Genomic DNA, 19,675 nt, shown 5'->3' on the forward strand with positions numbered 1-19,675 from the left:
ATACATAAGGGACACTTTCCGGAACATTTCAGACTCCGAAAAGGAATATGTATGTGGTACGGTAAGTAAACCGACTCTAAAACAGTTCTAATGGCAATTTTTCTCTGTTTTGGAATATTTAGAACAATAGAAAAATAAGAAGCAATCCGGGAAGGACACGAGGGTGGAGGGCGCGCCTTACCCCCCTAGGCGCGCCTCCTGCCTCGTGGGCACCTCGTGTGCTCTCCGGACTCCGTTTTCTTGCACGATACTTCTTTTGGTCGGAAAAATTCATTATATAATCTCCCGAAAGTTTTGACTCCCGTATCACGCAAAAATCTCCTGTTCTTGTTTCGAGTTGTTTTCTGCCAGGATTGTCAGAGCCAAGCATCATGTCGTCTCCCTCTGTCGGCGTTCTGGGAACGGGGGTCCCCAGACTTGCCTGCCTGCGGCCTGCGGCGTGGCTCAAGTGGGGGCCCAGCGCAGCCCATCTTCATCAGCGCAAGCTCAAGACCCTCGCGAGGGGCCAAGCCCCGCAGGGCAGACAACAAGAAGCTTCCTCAGAGGCAGCCTCATCAGGCAAGCTCGCGAGGAGGCGGAGAGATCAATACAAGGGTACCTCGCGAGGATCCCATGATGCAAGCCATGACGATCAAGGCCAGGCGGGCGCCAGGCAGGCGCCGGCCTGCGCAGGGTCCCTGTTTCCCCTTTGGTGCAAAGGGGGCAAGCACAGGCCAAGGCATCAGGCAAAGGTTGCCATTCTGGTGCAACGAGACCAAGACCAGTAGAGTGGCAGGACGGAGGTCACCGTGGATCCCAAGACGGCATCATCACCAGTGCTTTTCACAGCCGAAGACCACCTTTGGTCAGGATAACTTGTACTAGATGTTCCCCTTCAAAATGGCCAATTGTTTGCGCCCTTCCCGCTCAATTATTCGGGGAGAGGCCCAGGGCCTCTATAAATAGAGCTAGCCTCCACAAAGGAAGGAGAGACCGAGAGACCGAGAAGAGAGAGAGACGGGCAGACAGACATCTAGAAATCTGGTAGAACCCGAGGAGAGAGAGAGAGGCGACTAAACTCACTATAGCAGTTCATCGCACCAGCTCAAGAACACCTCTCGCGAGGCGGTTCTTCCCTTGTACTGTTCATCATCAGCCCCCTGAGGCAATGCACCACACCACACACTGGAGTAGGGTATTACACCACAACTGTGGCCTGAACCAGTATAAACCTCGTGTCTCTTGTGTTGTTCATCATTTTCATCTTAGTTTGCACGAGAGGATCGGACGTAGATCGGTAGGGGAGAGATACCCGCGTGCACCCCAGTGTTCGAACCTCAAGGGTCTGCCGGAACCCGAAATCCGACATTTCGCGCGCCAGGTAGGGGTGCGCCGGAATCTTTCTTCCGTTGTTCGTGTGTGATCTTCCGTCGTGTCCATGGCTGACGCTCGTCGGGCCGGCGCCGAACGCCGGGCTGCTCGCGCCACTCGCGTCGCCCAGACGGGCGCCTGTCGGCGGCCCCCCTCGGCGTTCCCCGTCGCCCGCCGCCAACGCCGCCACCAGCCCAGCGGGGAACGAGCAGCAGGCCTCGTCCCAGCATCCTTCGGTGCGGCGGGATGGCAGCACTGCCTCCCCGTCGCTGACTCCAGCTGGCTCGTCGTCCCACGCCCGTCGCGCACCCATGGATGCGCATGCCTCACTGCTCTTGGCGCGGGAGCTCCTGCACTATCGCCCCGTCGACGACCTCTACGAGGACTGGCTCGCCCGCATCACCGAGCTCGTTAGTGTCGTAGGGGGCTCCCCCTTGCGGTCCCTCTCGCTGCTTCGCCCTCCGTCCCGTGCAGGGGGCGAGGATCAGGAGGCACCTCCGCCGCCTCCTCCCCAAGAAGGTCCCTTGGCTCCAAGGCGCGCAGCCCCAGGGCGGGACCCTCCACATCTGGCGCCTGCGCAGCAAGAAGGGAGCTGCCAAGAGATCCCACGTCCCCGGGAAGGTGCTCGCGCGCTCCCAGCGCCGACACACCAAGATTGCGCCCCAGCGCCTCCACGATGAGACCCCGCGCTGCTCCCAGTGGCGGCGTGTGGTGACCCGCAAGAATAAGTCCAGCACCAGCAAAGGGCGCCAATGGCCACGGTGGGCTGCCACGCCTTCACCCCCGAGCTGCGCGGTATCAAATGGCCAAGCAAGTTCAAGCCTGACCTCCCTCCCCGCTACGATGGCACAGCGTACCCCGCCGAGTTCCTGCAACTCTACGAGCTGGGCATCGTAGCCGCCAACGGAGACGAAAAGGTCATGGCGAATTGGTTCCCCATGGCGCTCAAGGACGGCGCCCGCACCTGGGTCCTGAACCTGGCTCCCGGCATGATCTCCTCCTAGAGCAAGATGCGCACCCGCTTCAACGCCAACTTCCAGGGCACTCGCGACCGGCCCCCGGCCATGAGCGACCTGCACCGCATCAAGCAACAACCAGGGGAAACCCTGTAGAAGTACATCCAGCGCTTCAACTACGCTCGCCTCAAGATCCCCAAGGTGACTGAAGAAGCTATCATCTCAGCCTTCTCCGACGGCGTGCGCGACGTCAAGATGAAGGAAGAGCTAGCAATCCATGAAGACCTGTGCACATCCCTGGAGCTGTTCAACTTGGCGACCAAGTGCGCCAGGGCTGAGGAAGGGCGTCTCTCCCTCCTCGAGCTCCCGACAGCCGACCCGGAAGAAAAGAAGCTCAAGGCCAAAGACGTGAAGCGCAAGGGGGCTACTGTGCTAGTAGCGGAACCAGACACCAAGCGAGGCTGGGATCAGCCCGAGTCATCCAAGGGCGGACGGTACTGCATGTACCACGACCTCCACACCCACAACGCCAACGAATGTCAAGAGCTCAGAGCCGTGCGAGATGGGCGAATCGGCCGACGCCCAGAGCGCAACGACAGGGGATATGGCCGAGGAGGAGGAAGAGGCGGCGGACGATGGGAAGACCGTGGCCTTCGCCAGGGATGGCGTGACAGCCCTAGCAAGGACCGTTGGCAGGACCAGCCTCGCGAGGGAGGCTGGAGGGACCAGCCTCGTGAGGGCCGCCCGCACGGCAACGCGGGCCTCCCTCCTCTGCCGCCTCCACCAAGGAGGAACGAAGACCAACACTAAGACGATGGGGCTGGGGGCTTCCAGGAGCCGCGTGCAATTGCTTGCATCTTGGGTGGCGCCCAGGCCCCAGCCTCACAACACATCTGCAAGTAGTTTGCTTGCGAGGTGAATGCAGTCCTTCCCATGTTTGAGGCCGTGCGCCCTCTCAGGTGGTCTACGTGTGCGATCACGTTCAGTTCCGCAGATCAGCTCAAATGTGCGTGAATGGCCGAAGTCCTCCCGATGCTTTGCTCCCCAGTCATCAGCAACGTGCAGGTCACCAGGACCTTCATCGATGGCAGGGCAGGACTCAACGTCCTGTCCGTCAAGACGTTCAACAATCTCCAAGTGCCGTACGACCAGCTTCAGCCGACCAAGCCTTTCTCAGGAGTCATCGATGGTTCCACTGTTCCAATTGGGCAGGTTCGCCTTCTGGTCACCTTCGGGCAACGCAACAACTACCGCACCGAGCTCATCGACTTCAACGTCGCTCACATCCGCCTGCCGTACAACGCCATCCTTGGGTACCTAGCCCTAGCCAAGTTCATGGTAGTGACCCACCATGGTTACAATGTCCTCAAGATGCCAGGAAGCGGTGGAGTCATCACCGTACCCTGTGAATAAAGGGACGCAGTGTGCTTGCTTGAGTGTGCGTTCCAAGCCGTAGCAATCGAAGACCCAGACCACGGGAGCGGGAGGCTCCCGAGACGACCCTCAAGAAGAAGAAGACCTCACCTGGCCCGAGCCACAAGGGAGCAGGCACCTCCGGAGGTATTGCGTCAGGATTCGCGCCCGATCAGGGAGCGCCACCCTCTCACGCATAGGAAGGCGCGCCCGGCGCCCTCCTTAGGCAGGGCTCGGGGGCTCTCTCTTGGAGAGCCGCCGACCTTGCCAAGGTCGCGGGGGAGGCGCTCGGGCACCACTTTCAAGCACGCTTCCCTCGGGAAGGTACAAGTCAAGGGGGACCAAACCCTCAGGAGTTCATCACAAGGAACACCCATGAGCTACAAGAGTCCAGAGTCATGCGCGGCAGCCGCCGCTTACCCGACGTGGCCCCACACCCAGGTGAGGATGGAGGACTGCGCGCCTGCGTCGACGTACCAGGGCTCAACCAAGCTGCGTCCCAGGAGCGCCTATGGCCTTCGGCCGTAGGGCGCTGCGAGGGACCACCTCACAGCTACGTTCGCATGCCCTTCGGCCTGCCGAGCGTGGTCACTGCACATCAGCGCCTGTTGAGGAGCATTCTGGAGGCTCGGGAGGTCAGACATAGCGCGGTCCTGGCGGAGGTGGCGATGGTCCCCAAAGACCTGCACGTGCCACCGGAGCCTCCCGAGGCCCCTGGGCCTGGGGGCTCGCTAGGGTCGACGTCTTCACCGCGCATCGCTCACTTCCTCAGCATCACTTCATCTTCAACAGCACCAGGTGACATCTTTCAGAGTTCTACTTTCAGCTGGGAGCGCCCACAGGGCTGCACCTTTCCCAGGCCGCGGGGGTCCATCCCCGCGGCATGTATCCATTTTGGTTATGCTGTTTACTTACCTTGTTGGGGGTGCCCCTCGGGCTGCATCATCCCCATGCCGCTCGGGCCCGACCCAGCAGCGGTTGCTTTTACCTGCGCTTGCTTGAAATTGGATTTCCTATGTGCTTAACATACCTGACCTAACCACCTGCTCGATCGATGCCTATCTGAAGAGCCGCTCGCTCTGGCACGGCACATGCGTCGGGTCCGTCCCTGCAGCGTTGTTAAACCTGAGTGGTCGAGCTCTGGCCATAGCAGTCCCGCACCGTGCCACCTCACCAGGCCCTCAGTGCCCTGACCGCTCCCTTGGAGTGACCATAGGTTGGCTGGCGACTGCAACGACAGGCCTTGTTTCTCCTCATGATTGGTGTGCAGGACCTACTCCAGGAGCAACGATGGGGGCATTGTGAGATCTCTCTCCCACTCTTCGGCACGGACCGCTTGCACGTTAAAAGGGGGGCTCCTGAGCATCGTGACTCATGGGCTCTTACTGGCTCTCCAGCCCTCACCCCCTGGCCTTGACCCATGGCATCGCGACCTGTCATACCAGCGGCGGCTGAGCTCGCTCGAGGGCCGGGACCTGAGGACGTACAGCGTTAAGGAAAGTGCGGGGGAGTGGGAAGAAGCTCGCGAGGGCCTCACCCAGCAGTACCTCGGCCACCGCCTCTCGGGCCGGGCGCCTCCCCGAGGAACTACATCAGACGCACAAGATAAGTCGCGCCCTCGCAAGAGCTAGACAAACGTAGCGTTAAATCCCCGCCCAGTGCAACTCTGTCACAGCGACGCTACCTTCCTTTCTCGCCCAGCAAGGATTGCTTGAGCGCTAAAGGGGACCTCCCGAGCATCGTGACTCGGGGGCTCTTACCGGACCTCGGGCCGCTCACCTCCTGGCCTTGACCACGGCATCGCGACCTGGCATACCAGCGACGGCTGAAGCTTGCCTGGGGACTGGGACCTGTCAGCGTAGAGCGCCAAGTCCTCATGAGGATATAAAGGGGGAGCTCAGCCGGAACAGGACGGACACCTGACGCTAATTCATATTAAGGATATAGTATTTACAAAAGGCACGGCAGACGCCTTACATACCCCCGTGGGGTGTTGCTTTATTTCCTCGCAGGGAACAAAAGGTGCTGACCCTAAGGAACGCTACTTGCTGGCACCTCCCCAAGCGACGCCATCATCAATAGTGGGCTGCCCAGTGCAGGCGCCAATCCCATCCAGATTAGTGGCACCGGCGGCCCGATGCAGCTGCCCCACTCAGAGCGCGGCGCGAGCTCGGAGGATCGTAGCTGTCGTCGCTCGTCTCCGGGGTCGCAAGGAGTTCGGGGGATCCGCTGAAGCCCTCAGCCCCCCCGCTGCTGCCTGAGGAGCTGCAGGAGGACCAACGGGCGGGGCTGGTCCTCGCCAGTTCGTCACCACTGCCGCTTCCCTTAGGGCAGCATTGCAGCCGGCGTCCTTCTGCATCAAAGACCTTGAAGAACATCAAGGAGGCGCCGTCGTATTCAAGATGGATCACCAAGGCGCCATCCGCACGACAGACCCGGGCAATCTCACCCCAGCCTCGGGTCATGAAGACCTTGCCCGGAGCGACGACCGCGACCTCCGCTCCGGTTGTAGGGGTGCCACAGTCGGCGTGCTGCAGCCAGAGCTCCAGGGCCCCGCTCAGCGGCATCTCCAAGGAGAAGGAGGGAGGAAGGCGGATCCACTAAGTTGGAGGCATCGCGGCGTCGGGCACAAGCTCGCGAGAGGAGCGCTCCGCGTGGACTCCAGGGGGGACAACGCGCACCACTGTGACTCACCGGCATCGGCAGCGACACTGTCGGTGTTGCTCGGCGCCCTCCACCCTGGGGCCTACAACGCGGGCGTACAAGGGCAGCGAAAACCCAGGCGGCGGCCGCTCGTACCACGGCCTCGACACCACCTGCCAGGAGCCTTCGTCCTGGTGACAGAGGATTGGCCGCTTCTTCGGCGGGAGGGGGTCAGGACCCTCTCTGGGGGCCTTTCCCTTCTCCTCAGCTAAAATCCGGCGGATCGGTGCCATTGGCGCAAGAGGAAGCAAGGATGAGGAAGAAGAAGAGAAGGGAGTAGCAGACAGGGGTGAACTGGTGGAGCTCACGCAGCCCCGTACTTATAGCCGGGGAAGGCCAACTGCCAGAGCACCAAGACCTCAGGTAATCATGACCCATATCTCTGCATGCAGGAACTTGTCAAGTCGTGCAGTTGCCGAGGCATAGTGGGGAAGCGCAGACGCCCACGTCCAATCAACCGTCACGCGCGCTCAAGGCCGCAGGCTATTAGGGCCCGCGGCGCTTCGCACTTGCCCCTTCGCTTCTCTGCTAAGCCAAGCCCGCGCGCGCCTTGGGCCCGGGGGCTACTGTCGGTGTTCTGGGAACGGGGGTCCCCAGACTTGCCTACGTGCGGCCTGCGGCGTGGCTCAAGTGGGGGCCCAGCGCGGCCCATCTTCATCAGCGCAAGCTCAAGACCCTTGCGAGGGGCCAAGCCTCGCGGGGCAGACGACATGAAGCTTCCTCAGAGGCAGCCTCATCAGGCAGGCTCGCAAGGAGGCGGAGAGATCAATGCAAGGGTTCCTCGCGAGGATCTCATGACGCAAGCCATGACGATCAAGGCCAGCAGGCGCCAGGCGGGCGCCGGCCTGCGCAGGGTCCGTGTTTCCCTTTTGGTGAAAAGGGGGCAAGCACAGGCCAAGGCATCAGGCAAAGGTTGCCATTCCGGTGCAACGAGACCAAGACCAGCAGAGCGGCAGGACGGAGGTCCCCGTGGAGCCCAAGACGGTGTCATCACCAGTGCTTTTGGCAGCCAAAGACCATCTTTGGTCAGGATAACTTGTACTAGATGTTCCCCTTCAAAATGGCCAATTGTTGGCGCCCTTCCCGCTCAATTATTCGGGGAGAGGCCCAGGGCCTCTATAAACAGAGCTAGCCTCCACAAAGGAAGGAGAGACCAAGAGACCGAGAAGAGAGAGAGACAGGCAGACAGACATCTAGAAATCTGGTAGAACCCTAGCAGAGAGAGAGAGAGAGGTGACTGAACTCACTCTAGCAGTTCATCGCACCAGCTCAAGAACACCTCTCGCGAGGCGGTTCTTCCCTTGTACTGTTCATCATCAGCCCCCTGAGGCAATCCACCACACCACACACTGGAGTAGGGTATTACACAACAACGGTGACCCGAACTAGTATAAACCTCGTGTCTCTTGTGTTGTTCATCATTTTCATCTTAGTTTGCACGAGAGGATCGGATGTATATTGGTAGGGGAGAGATCTCCGCGCGCACCCTAGTGTTCGAACCTTAAGGGTCTGCCGGAACCCGAAATCTGACACCCTCCTCCTCCAACAATGAGGGCAACAATGCTTGGCTAATGAAGACAGAGATGAAGAGAGAAGAACCCATGGAGATCAACAAGGATGAAGGGATCAAGAAGGCCACGGAGGACCAAGTTCCGGCAATAGAAGACACCCTTCAACTTGATCACAATCTTCTTACTCCAACTGAGATCAAAGCATTCAAGATGATTGAGTTAGCTCGTATACAAAATAAGTATCTCACACGTGAAAATATTTTGTTGAAGGAGCATATCATCACACTCAAAGGCATTATCCGCAAGTTAGAAGACCTCCTACGCTCGATGTGCGACTATCCATCATCACCACCATCTTCTTCACCAACAAAAGAGATATAATCACATGGGTATGGGCACTCCCCTTGGCAACTGCCAAGCTTGGGGGAGTGCCCCGGTATCGTATCACCATCACTTCTATCTTTACCATTTTTCTTAGTTTGAACCTTTTGGTAATATCTTGATCTAGTAGCATGAAGTTTTAGTATTATCTAGTTGTGAGTTTTGCTTTATGATCCTTCTATGTAATCGAGTCCGTGAGCTATATATAATAAAGATTAGTGTTGAGTCAAGGGCTTGATTATTTTGCCATAATCTTGAGTGGATAAAAGAAAATAGAAAGAATAAAAAGAAACAAAAAGATCATATGGATCTTATGGAGAGTAATGAGCTCACGTAGAAAGAGTATGATGAATAAAAGTTGTTGAGAGTTGACAAACATAGTTTTGGTCATCGCTGCAATTAATAGGAAGTAATAAAGAAAGAGAGGTCTTCACATATAAATACACTATCTTGGACATCTTTTATGATTGTGAGCACTCATTAAAATATGACATGCTAAAGAGTTGACGTTGGACAAGGAAGACAACGTAATGGGTTATGTTTTCTTACATATAAGATAAATTATATTGTCATGGATCATCCAACATGATTGAGCTTACTTTCCCCATCATGCTAGCCAAATTCCTTGCACCAAGTAGAGATACTACTTGTGCTTCCAAACACCCTTAAACCAGTTTTACCATGAGAGTCCACCATACCTACCTATGGATTGAGTAAGATCCTTCAGGTAAGTTGTCATCGGTGCAAGCAATAAAAATTGCTCTCTAAATATGTATGACTTATTAGTGTGGGAGAAAATAAGCTTTATATGATCTCGTGATATGGAAGAAATAAAAGTGACAGACTGCATAATAAAGGTCCATATCACAAGTGGCAATATAAAGTGACGTTCTTTCGCATTAAGATTTTGTGCATCCAACCATAAAAGCGCATGACAACCTCTGCTTCCCTCTGCGAAGGGCCTATCTTTTACTTTTATGTCCTACCTTGCATAAGAGTCATGGTGATCTTCACCCTTCCTTTTTACATTTTATCTTTTGGCAAGCACAACATGTTGGAAAGATCCTGGTATATATGGCTAATTGGATGTGAGTTTTCATGAACTATTAATGTTGACATTACCCTTGAGGTAAAACGTTGGGAGGCAAAATTATAAGCCCCTATCTTTCTCTGTGTTCGATTAAAACTCCATACCCATAAAGTATTGCATGAGTGTTAGCAATTGTGAAAGACTATATGATAGTTGAGTATGTGGACTTGCTGAAAAGCTCTTATATTGACTCTTTCCTATGTTATGATAAATTGCAATTGCTCCAATGACTGAGATTATAGTTTGTTAGTTTTCAATGAAGTTTACGATTCATACTTGAAATTGTGATTGAATTGTTACTCTTGCATAAGAGATCATATGACAAGAATTATATAAGTTGATGTTCTAAGCATGATCATGGGGGACCATCCGTATTTTATTTCTATCGACACCTCTATCTCTAAACATGTGGACATATTTTTCGATTTCGGCTTTCGCTTGAGGACAAGCGAGGTCTAAGCTTGGGGGAGTTGATACTTCCATTTTGCATCATGCTTTTATATCGATATTTATTGCATTATGGGTTGTTATTACACATTATGTCACAATACTTATGCCTATTCTCTCTTATTTTACAAGGTTTACATAAAGAGGGAGAATGCTGGCAGCTGGGATTCTGGGCTGGAAAAGGAGCAAATATTAGAGACCTATTCTGCACAGCTCCAAAAGTCCTGAAACTTCACAGAAGTCATTTTTAGAATATATAAAAAATACTGAGCGCAAGAAGTTCCAGAGGGGGGGCACACCGTGGCCACGAGGGTGGGGCGCGCCCTACCCCCCTGGGCGCGCACCCTGCCTCGTGGGCCCCCTGGTGGCCCTCTGATGCCCATCTTCTGCTATATGGAGTCTTTCTTTGAGGAAAAAATCATAAGCAAGCTTTCGGGATGAGACTCCGCCGCCACGAGGCGGAACCTTGGCGGAACCAATCTAGGGCTCTGGCGGAGCTATTCTGCCGGGGAAATTTCACTTCAGGAGGGGGAAATCATCGCCATCGTCATCACCAACGATCCTCTCATCGGGAGGGGGTCAATCTCCATCAACATCTTCACCAGCACCATCTCCTCTCAAACCCTAGTTCATCTCTTGTATCCAATTCTTGTCTCCAAGTCTGGTATTGGTACCTGTGGGTTGCTAGTAGTGTTTATTACTCCTGTGAGGGGTTTGGTGCGACATATGCCAATGGATGGCTTATCATGGTGGGGGCGAGTAGAACGTCGCCGGTGCCTGGAAACGGGATGAGGCGAAGACATGCACGCTGGCGGATCTTACCCAGCTTCAGGGATCTCCGGGGAGATAACACCCCTACTGCTGCTCTGGGGGGTGGCCGCATGATCACTATGGTCAAGTGTTTACAAGGTTGCTCCTTGAGCTGTTTCGGGTGGCAGGAGAGGCCAGGGCTAGCTCTTTCCTTCTATCTGGTGTGTCTAGAACTAATAGGGTCCAACCCTTTGCATGGGTGCCCTGGGGGTTTATATAGGCCTACCCCCCAGGGGTACAATGGTAATGTGACTGGGTGCGGGCCCAGCCGTCAGTGTCTCCGACCTTCGACTTCTCCGCCGACTGCTGGGGCCCGCCGATTGGTGGGCCCCGCCGACTGGTCTGGTACGGAGACGACAGGCCGCGTCCGCCGCGGGCGGGTCTTGCCGGCTGCTGATCACTGTAGCCGTGCTCCTGATGATGCAAGCTCGATCATGGGGTCATGGGAACAGCCCCGCCGCCTGGCGGGCAATCACTGTGGCCACGCCCCATCTCTTCTTGATTAATGGCACGTGGGCCCCGGGGGAGGGCTCGGCTGACTCCCTCGGGCCGACTCCCGATGGGCCTGACTGGCGGCTCTCCCGCCGTCTCCCGAGGTCTCGCTGACCGGTGGGCCCCGCTGCCCTCAGGCCGTACAGACAAGCCGTGATGGGCGCAGGACTTGGTACAGTGGTGCTGATGTCAGGGCCGGCCTAGCAACAGTGCCACGCCGCAGGGAGATCTTCCCAAGTACGGCATGCTGTAGCCATGCCTGCCCTTGGTAAGGGGCGGGGAGTGGGCTTCACTGTAGCCATGCCCCTGCCCCGTCCCCTTCGATGAGGTCACAGTTCGTTGGAGTCGCCGGCCGACTCCCCAAAGCCGGCTTCTCTGGAAGTCGTCCCTGGGACTCGGCCATGAGTGGGCAGTCGGCCACCTTGCCGTAGACTCCCCAGGAGGCGGCTCTTCGCCCTGGGGTCTTGAGGGGCGCAGCCTGCCCTGATGTCTTGGAAGGTTATGGGGCTCGGGTTAGCCTACCCGTGTCCCATTACTCTGACAGTAGTCCCCGAAGCTGGTGAGGCACCGCGGACGATCGGTCGAGAAGCCTCAGCAGTTTCCCTCTCCGGAGCTCGACACATGGTCTTGATTGACTTCTGCTGGGCCGACTAGAAGGAGTCGGACTCGCCCAACTCGGACTCGCACTATTCCGGCTTGCTCAGTAGTTCGAACGTCGCGGCGGTATTTCAAGTGGCATGCTAGCTAAGCTTCCAGGCCGCCGCCTGTTCCTGGCCTGTCACGCGAGGGCACGTGGCCAGGCCGTCCTGCTAGCCCACGCGCGCGACGGGACAGGCCCATAGGCGGGGCCCGCCACTACCGCGCCTCGGCGCCCGAGCGGATCCTCTGCGGCCCCGGCGGGTGGTTGGGATTCCCGTAAAGTTACTGCGCGCAGTAACTTTTACGTGGATCGTAGGGGTCGTGGGGCTGCGGGCGCAGTAAATCCCCACGTCCGCCCCCTCGGCTTCGCAGCCCATAGGGCTGTAAGTACGGGGAAGAGGGGGGCACGTGCGCCCCTCCTTCCCACTACCCCTCGCTCTCCTGCTTCCTCTTCTCTTCTTTGCTTCTTTGCTCCGCCGCACGCCCAAGCTCCGGCGCACGCTGCGGTGACAGCTCATCACGATGAGCTCTTCCTTTGCTGCCGCGCCTCCCCCAGTGCGCTCCGGCACCTGGGACGGCTCTGAAGTCCACAAAGACCACATCGAATTCCTCCGCCGGACCCGTCGTCTTCCTGGTGAGGATCGCGTGCAGGTGCGCCTCGCGCCGGAGGGGGAGATTTCCCCCGCCCCACAGGAGGGCGAGCGGGTCATCTTTCGCTCGCACTGCCTGCGCGGGCTGGGGCTGCCGGCGAGCAGCTTCTTCCGGTCGTTCTTGGAGTTCTACGGACTCCAGCCGCACCACCTCACCCCAACACGGTGGTGCTGCTGTCCGCCTTCGTGGCTCTGTGCGAAGGCTTCCTTGGAGTCCTCCCCACCCTCGAGCTCTGGGGGGAGTTCTTCTTCTCCAAGCTCGGCACCCAAGCCGCGGGCATGCCGGCTCAGTGCGGCGCCTTCATCGCCGTGCGGAGGACAGGAGCCGACAACCACTTCCCCTTCATCTCGCTGCTGAAGTCGGTGAAGATGTGGCAGCGGTCCTACTTCTACGTCAGGAACGTCGCCACGAGGGGCGACTGGGTGACTCTGCCGGCCTTCGAAGCCAGCCCGCCGGCTGGCCGACTGCCCAACTGGTCGTACCGGGCCAGGTCGCTGACGCCTGCAGGAGCCGGCGCCATCACGCGACTCCGAGTGCTGACGCAGTCGGAGGGGCTGACTGGTCCAGACCTGTTGGCAGCCTTCGTCTCGGCCGAGTTCTCCCACTCCAAGGCCGCCCTCGCTTGATGTGTCAGATGAGCGGGGGCCGCGACCCAAGTCGGATGTGCACCAAGGACATGCCTCACGGAGAGGTGGCCCTTATGGTGAACTACCTCTCGGACAGCAGGCTCCCGGAGGACTGGCGTTTCGGCAAGGAGCCATACTCCCGCGCCAACCCCCCGCCCGTGGTGAGTCGGCTTTCTTTTCTTTGAGTTGACTTCTTCTTGCCGAGTCTTGTTCTGACCAGTCGTCTTTTGATTAGAATCCCCTTCCTCACCCACCAGCCGGCACCTCGGGGGCGGCCCGTGAGTTCGTTGCCGACCAGGCGAAGAGCGACGTCGATGACCCCGAACTGGGGGCAGTGGCTCTAGAAGACGTCGTCGAGGGAGGAGGGGGGACGACAAGTGACTTCAGGCCCTCGGCGACCTTCGTCGACTGGCCTGAGGACGAGGCCGAGGGAGGAGTCGCCCCTCGTCATCGGCCAGGAGCCGGCCAGCCGGGCACAGGCTCTTCTGCCGCGTCGGGCGCTCCAGGCGGCGGGAAGAAGCGCCGGGCTGCGCCGACTTTATTCGGCAGCCGGCCGAAGAAGCCCAAGGGCTCGGCTGCGGCGACCCAGCGGGACGAGGCAGCCGCGAAGGCCAACCACTTCCGTAAGGAAGTGAAGAAGCCACCGTTGGTCTCTGCGTAAGTGTTCTGTCTTCAAAATTTATTCTTTCTTCTCGTTTTGTCTGAGTCTCTGCTCGCCCTTCTTTTCTTCAGGGCTCCCCTCTCTCTTGAGCGGGTTACCGCCGCCTCCGTCATGGGGTCAGCAGAGACGTATGCCACCACTCGGCGGATAGACCCCGCTGCTGACCTCCGGGAGGCAACGGAGCGGAATGCGCGGGAGAGGCGCAATGAAGAAGAAGCCCTCCGCCTGGAGAAGGCGGAGGCCGACAGGACAGAGGCCTCCGCTAAGAAGAAATTAGCGGAGGCCGAAGTCGCCGCCGTAGCGAAGCAGCAGGCCGAGGAAGCCGCACGCTACTAGTCGGCCCTGCTGGTTACCCCACTGAACTCTGCGCGCCGCCTCCGGAGGTCACGGCGCAGACCGGAGAAACCGGCGGGGAGAACCTCGTCGAGGAGAGGGAAGGCGGCGACCCCTCTACTCCGGGCGCGAACGCTCCGCCGCCGCCTCCGCCGCCGTCTGAAGGCGCGCAGGGCGAGCAGCCGGGGGACCCTCCGGTACCGCCGACCGAGGAGGAGGCCGTGGTGAGGCTGCTCCTCCAGGTCGGCTCGCCAGCGCGCTGTGACACCCCAAAATTTTGGCCTTGTTTTAATGAATTAAAAATTTTGCCAGGAATTAAAACTTTGAATTTCTGAGCTCCATTTTGATTTTTAAAACATTCCCTTCCCTGTTATGATGAGTTTTTCCCAAAGAGAAAACTTTTCAAAATATGTTATTGGACTTGTTTAACCTCTCAAGAAAAACTTTTCTTTTATCAATATAACTAATTAAATAATTAAATTACTTGATCTTTATTTTCTTGAAAAATGGTTTTTCAAGGTTATATGGCCATTTTTGAACTACAACCATTTGATAAATTCACCTAAAATTCCAACCAAAATTTGGAGATGTCATGTGATGTTTTTAAATCACTTTTATACAAAAATATCTTTTATTCATGAAATATTTTGAGCTCTACACAAAATTTTTCTTCTCTGGTCCAGAGTGCAATTTGCACTACAACCCATTTAAATAAATCTTTCTAGCCTCCACCAAAATTATGGGATATTGGTAGTAGCATATGATTCAACTTTATGCAAAAACATAGTGCTGTTCTTTGAAAAATTTGAGTGAATCAACCTCATTTTCATTCTGGTCCAGCCTTGTGATTTCTACTACAACCCTATTTAATTTTGCTCCAATAATCTTGTGCTTTCTCCCACTTGTAGATAGCCCTACCAAACCCCTAAATCCAGGAGCATGCACCCATTGGATTAATTTTGGTTCATGAAATAATGTCATTTTGCACCTCATTTATTTCCTGTCCAGAATTGAAGTTTTGCAAAACTTGCACTAGCAAGTTTCTGCTTTTGGCAAACTAACCTCACCACCCTCTTCTACATCTAAAGAGACCACCATCTGGAGTTTTTGGCCACTCCAAGACCTGCCTAAGTGCCCCTAGCATTTTGTCGAACACTCTGAGTGCATAGCCAGATTTGGCATGGATTCAAGTTTACATTGTGAACTTGGCCACCTGACCTAACCACCATGCCCATTCACCCTCTATCTAACCCTAACCTAGTCATGTTTCTTCCCAGCCTCAACCTCGACCTCTAGCATGCTCTGGCATTACGTCGAGCACGTCCCGTGCACGCCCGGAGCGCGAGCAGAGCGTGCGTTTGGCACGCACGTGCGCCGAGCCGACACACTGGCCCCCACGGTTTTGGCCCGCTCTGCAGCACCACGCCACGCACTCCCCTTCTCACCGCTACGCGCCAAGCCGCCCCTCGCCACGCCCGGCAAGCCAAGAGCTAGCCGCCGCCACCGCCCGACAGCCTCTGCCCATGTCGGCGCCGCCGAACCTTCCTCCGCTCGCCACCTGGCCCCTGGAACAGCGCGTGCTCATCCGCGAGTGTGTCCACTAGCGCTCGTCGCCGCCACGTCGCCCTAGCTACAGAGAGGCGGTTCGCCGGCATCCTCATCCGCCGCCGCGGAACCGACCTCAACGAGCTATAAAAGGAGGCCCCCGAGCTTCCCCGAGCACACAGGCAACCTTAGAATGCTCCCCTAGTTCTCCCGTGGCAGCCAATCGACCCGGGGAGGTCTCCTTCCTCATCTCCGGCAACTGCAGCCGCCGCCACTGCCCCGGCCAATTCGGCACCACCAGGGCCTCCCACTCTCCGTTCTCTCCACCAAGAGCTTCCCCATCCTCCCGTGAACCATTCCCACTACTCGATTTCGATCGGGGCTCACTGCGGGAGAATTTTCACTCCACCCCCGAAGCCTCCTCCGCCGCGAAGCTCGTCGCCGGCAACTCTGTCCACGTCAGCGACCATAGCGGGTTCCCCCGAGTTCGCCTCGACCCCCTGAGCCCGTGGATGGCTTCGGTTCTCGAACGGAGCCGCCAATCGCCGGCAGCGATCGTCGGAGCCCCGCCTCCGCTCGGAACAGAGAAAGAGGAGGGAAAGAGAGACTAGTCAAACCTGACTAAATGGGCCCTCTGGACCCACTGTCAGCGACCCCGTGCCTGTCCACGTGGGATTAAGTGAAGGCGTAATGCGCCCAGTACGTTTCCCCCGCTCCGAAAGCGTATTCCTCTCTGAAACGTTTTCTTTTTCCTGATTTTATTAAAAACAGATTTTGACCACAACTTTGACTGCCTATAACTTTTTAAATATAACTCCAAATGAATTAATTCTTTTTCCTACCTTCCTCAAATTTGGTCTAGTTTATTTTAAGATTTATTTGAAAATTTTCCAAACAACTTTTTTTGTACTGTTTTTGAAATGTGTGTTAATTCAAATATATTTTAAAATAGGATTTTGGAGAGAGAGAAGAAACTTTCAAAAGTTTTTGAGAGCACCTCACCCCTCCACAACTTAAAGGCAAGCATTCTGAACCCCGGAATAATATTTTTGGTGTGCTAATTGACACGTTTATAACACCACCTTATATCGAAGAACTTGTTATTTCATGTGATATGATCATTTGCATGAATGCATATTAGTGATTTCCTTGCTGTTGGAAATGAATATACTTGTGATGGTAATCACCCTCATGTGCCTTGCATGCATGCCGGAAAGGAATCCGGGAAAGCCTCTGCCTTGGGTAGGAGTGAGCTTGTCGCCGGTCCCCGTCGTGACGGTTATGTCCGGTATGGCATGGTAAGGTATATTGAGTGGTGATTTTTTTGATTAAAATATATTTGTTTACATGACATGCAGGGAACTTATAAACCTCCTAAGTCGACCGTAGACCGAGTCTTGTTTCCAGTAACCCCCATACTTGCTATGTACTACCACTTGTCCCTGCCGTAGGTAGGGTATGGTTCAGTAAGTCGTCAACCCCTTTCAATCACACACCGTACAGAGAGGCCATGGTGGAAGATATCGGTTGTAGCCAGTAGGCATGCCACCTGGTCCGGGGGCATGGGTGTTTCCGGTTGGGACCGAGAGGGGAGGCCACCCCTTAGAGCGCGCGATATAAATTTGATCCCATGCTACGCGAGGTTGTAGCCTCCCCACTTAGAGTTTTGCTTAACAAGTGTCGTGGGTGATTCCAAACACCGATGAGTTAAGCTGGTGTGTGCAAGTTAGGCGTGTTTTCAACTGAAAGGCCGTAGACGGAATTAGTCCCGATGGACTAAAGGAATCCGTTACTTGTGGGTAAAGAGTACACCCTCTGCAGAGATTAAACCTATTCGAATAGCCATGTCCATGGTTAAGGATTACAGTCTGGGATGGGTCAAGTGTTGGTCTTAATGTCGGTCTTTGGAGGTGAAATTGTTAAACCAAACTTGGATACCGACTGGTGACTTGTGAGAACCATGATTATTATTTTATGATGGACTAACCCGTTGCATTATTGTATTATCGAGTATCCCTGGGATGGTTCTACCTCCTGGATATTCATTGTGATTATTTATTCTCAAGCCCTTTATGTGGCGTCGCTTAGACGCCCGACTGTGGCATTTCTTTTTAAGCCCTTTATGTGGTGTCGCTTAGACGCCCGAGTGTGGCATTTCTTTTTAAGCCCTTTATGTGGTGTCGCTTAGACGCCCGACTGTGGCATTTCTTTTTAAGCCCTTTATGTGGTGTCGCTTAGACGGCCGACTGTGGCATTTCTTTTTAAGCCCTTTATGTGGTGTCGCACAGACGCCCGACTGTGGCGTTTTATTTCCCACTCCATTATTGCTTATTCATGTTGCATATAAATAACCTGCTTGCATGCATAAAATATATTTTATTTGTGACTGACGATGTAATCGTAGAATATTTCAGTGCATGATTATCAATTATATTATCCCAGTGTTCATAATGTTTGCGAGTACATTCAAAGTACTCACTGGCTTGTCCCTGGCTATTGTCTTGGCCAGATTTCTGCATGGAGAGGAGCGTTGCGGTGACAGCCCCGGAAACTAAGCAACGGTGATAGCAGCCTCGCGAAGAGAGGAGTTAACCTGGTCAGCTGTTCCCGTGGGAAATGGAGTCCCATACACTGATGATTCACAAACCGCTTCCGCCATCAACCACTAGAAAACCATTTGATGTACTCATAGGCCACAATGGTCTTGTACTACATATTTTGTACTTTTGCTTGGAATTTCTGTAACAAGGTGGTGCCTCATCAACTAACAGTAATCCTGGGGCTGATGAGCACAACGGCCATTTTCTGGAAATTTATGTCCGGAAAACCGATCGTGACACGCGCCATCGCCTGGAGAAGGCGACTTCGGCGCCTCGCCCCCTGGAAGCCGGCACCGCCAGCTCGGCGGCTCCAGACGTCGAAGCAACGAGCGCTGCACCTATTGGGTGGGTGCGAGGAGGCGGCACAGGGCCGCTGAACCAGGCACTCCTGGATGTCCAGGCGAAGCTCCGCGTTGAGGGCGACGCCCTCCAAAGCTTCACCAAGGCGTTCCTAGCGTCGTGGGCGGCCGTCCGGGTATGTTTTTTCCTTGAACCTTGTTTTTCTTGTTCTTCTCTGTGGGGGCGTGCCAGCGCACCCACTGGGTGTAGTCCCCGAGTTTCGGGCCGGCTGGTGAGCAGGCGGCCCGGAACTCCAATTTGATGAACTTCTGGGTGCTAACTTTGTCTGAAATGCTTGTTGCAGGACTACCACAACCTCCACGTCACCGCCTTCAACCGTAATGTTGAAGAGTTGGGCAAGCGGACCGCTGACTTGGCGGAGAGCCGGAGTAAGTCCTTCTCCCTTTTCTCTTCTCTACGGGGGCGTGCTAGCGCACCCGCGGGCTGTAGTCCCCGAGATTCGGGCCGACTGCTGAGCAGTCGGGCCGGATCTCCCCGGCAACCTACTTTATTGACGACTGCTGTCTTTCTTTCTTTCCTTCAGGAGCAAATGCTGCTCTTCAACAGTAGCTGAGCGAAGCCAACTCCGCCCTGCTCGCCAAAGGGGAGGAGTGCAGCAAGCTCGCTGCGGAGCGTGATCTGCTGACCACTCAGTTGGCAGAGCCAGAAGGAGCTGCTCGCGAAGTCGCAGAGGGAGGCGGAGGAGACGGAAACCTCCCTCCTGGCCGAGTTTGCGAGCGAGCGCTCTTCCTGGTCTGACAATGAGGCGCTGATGTCCTCCGGCTTCCACGAGATTGAAGACATCGTTGATGGTGAGTCTCTTCATTTTCTTTCTTCGAGCTACTGACTTAGATCGTGCCGACTCCTGGTTTTTGACTTGCTTTTTTGTTTCTTCGTGTCTTTTGCAGACTTCTTCCCTGGGCAGTCGCAGGCCGCTATCCAAGCCATCGAGGCCGACCGTGCAAGTCGGCGGGCGGAGGGCGCGGAGATCGCCGCCGATGCCCCTCAAACTCTTGATGAACACATCTTGAGTATCGAGGCTCGCCTCCGGCCGGCTCATCGGATGCTGCGCCGGCTTCAGCGCGTCAGCGCCCAGGCGATCTCCGCCCTTTGGCCGGATATTCAGGC

Source organism: Triticum urartu, chromosome 2A (assembly GCF_056163025.1).
Source record: "Triticum urartu cultivar PI428250 chromosome 2A, HENAU_Tu73, whole genome shotgun sequence".
NCBI classification, from domain to species: domain Eukaryota; kingdom Viridiplantae; phylum Streptophyta; class Magnoliopsida; order Poales; family Poaceae; genus Triticum; species Triticum urartu.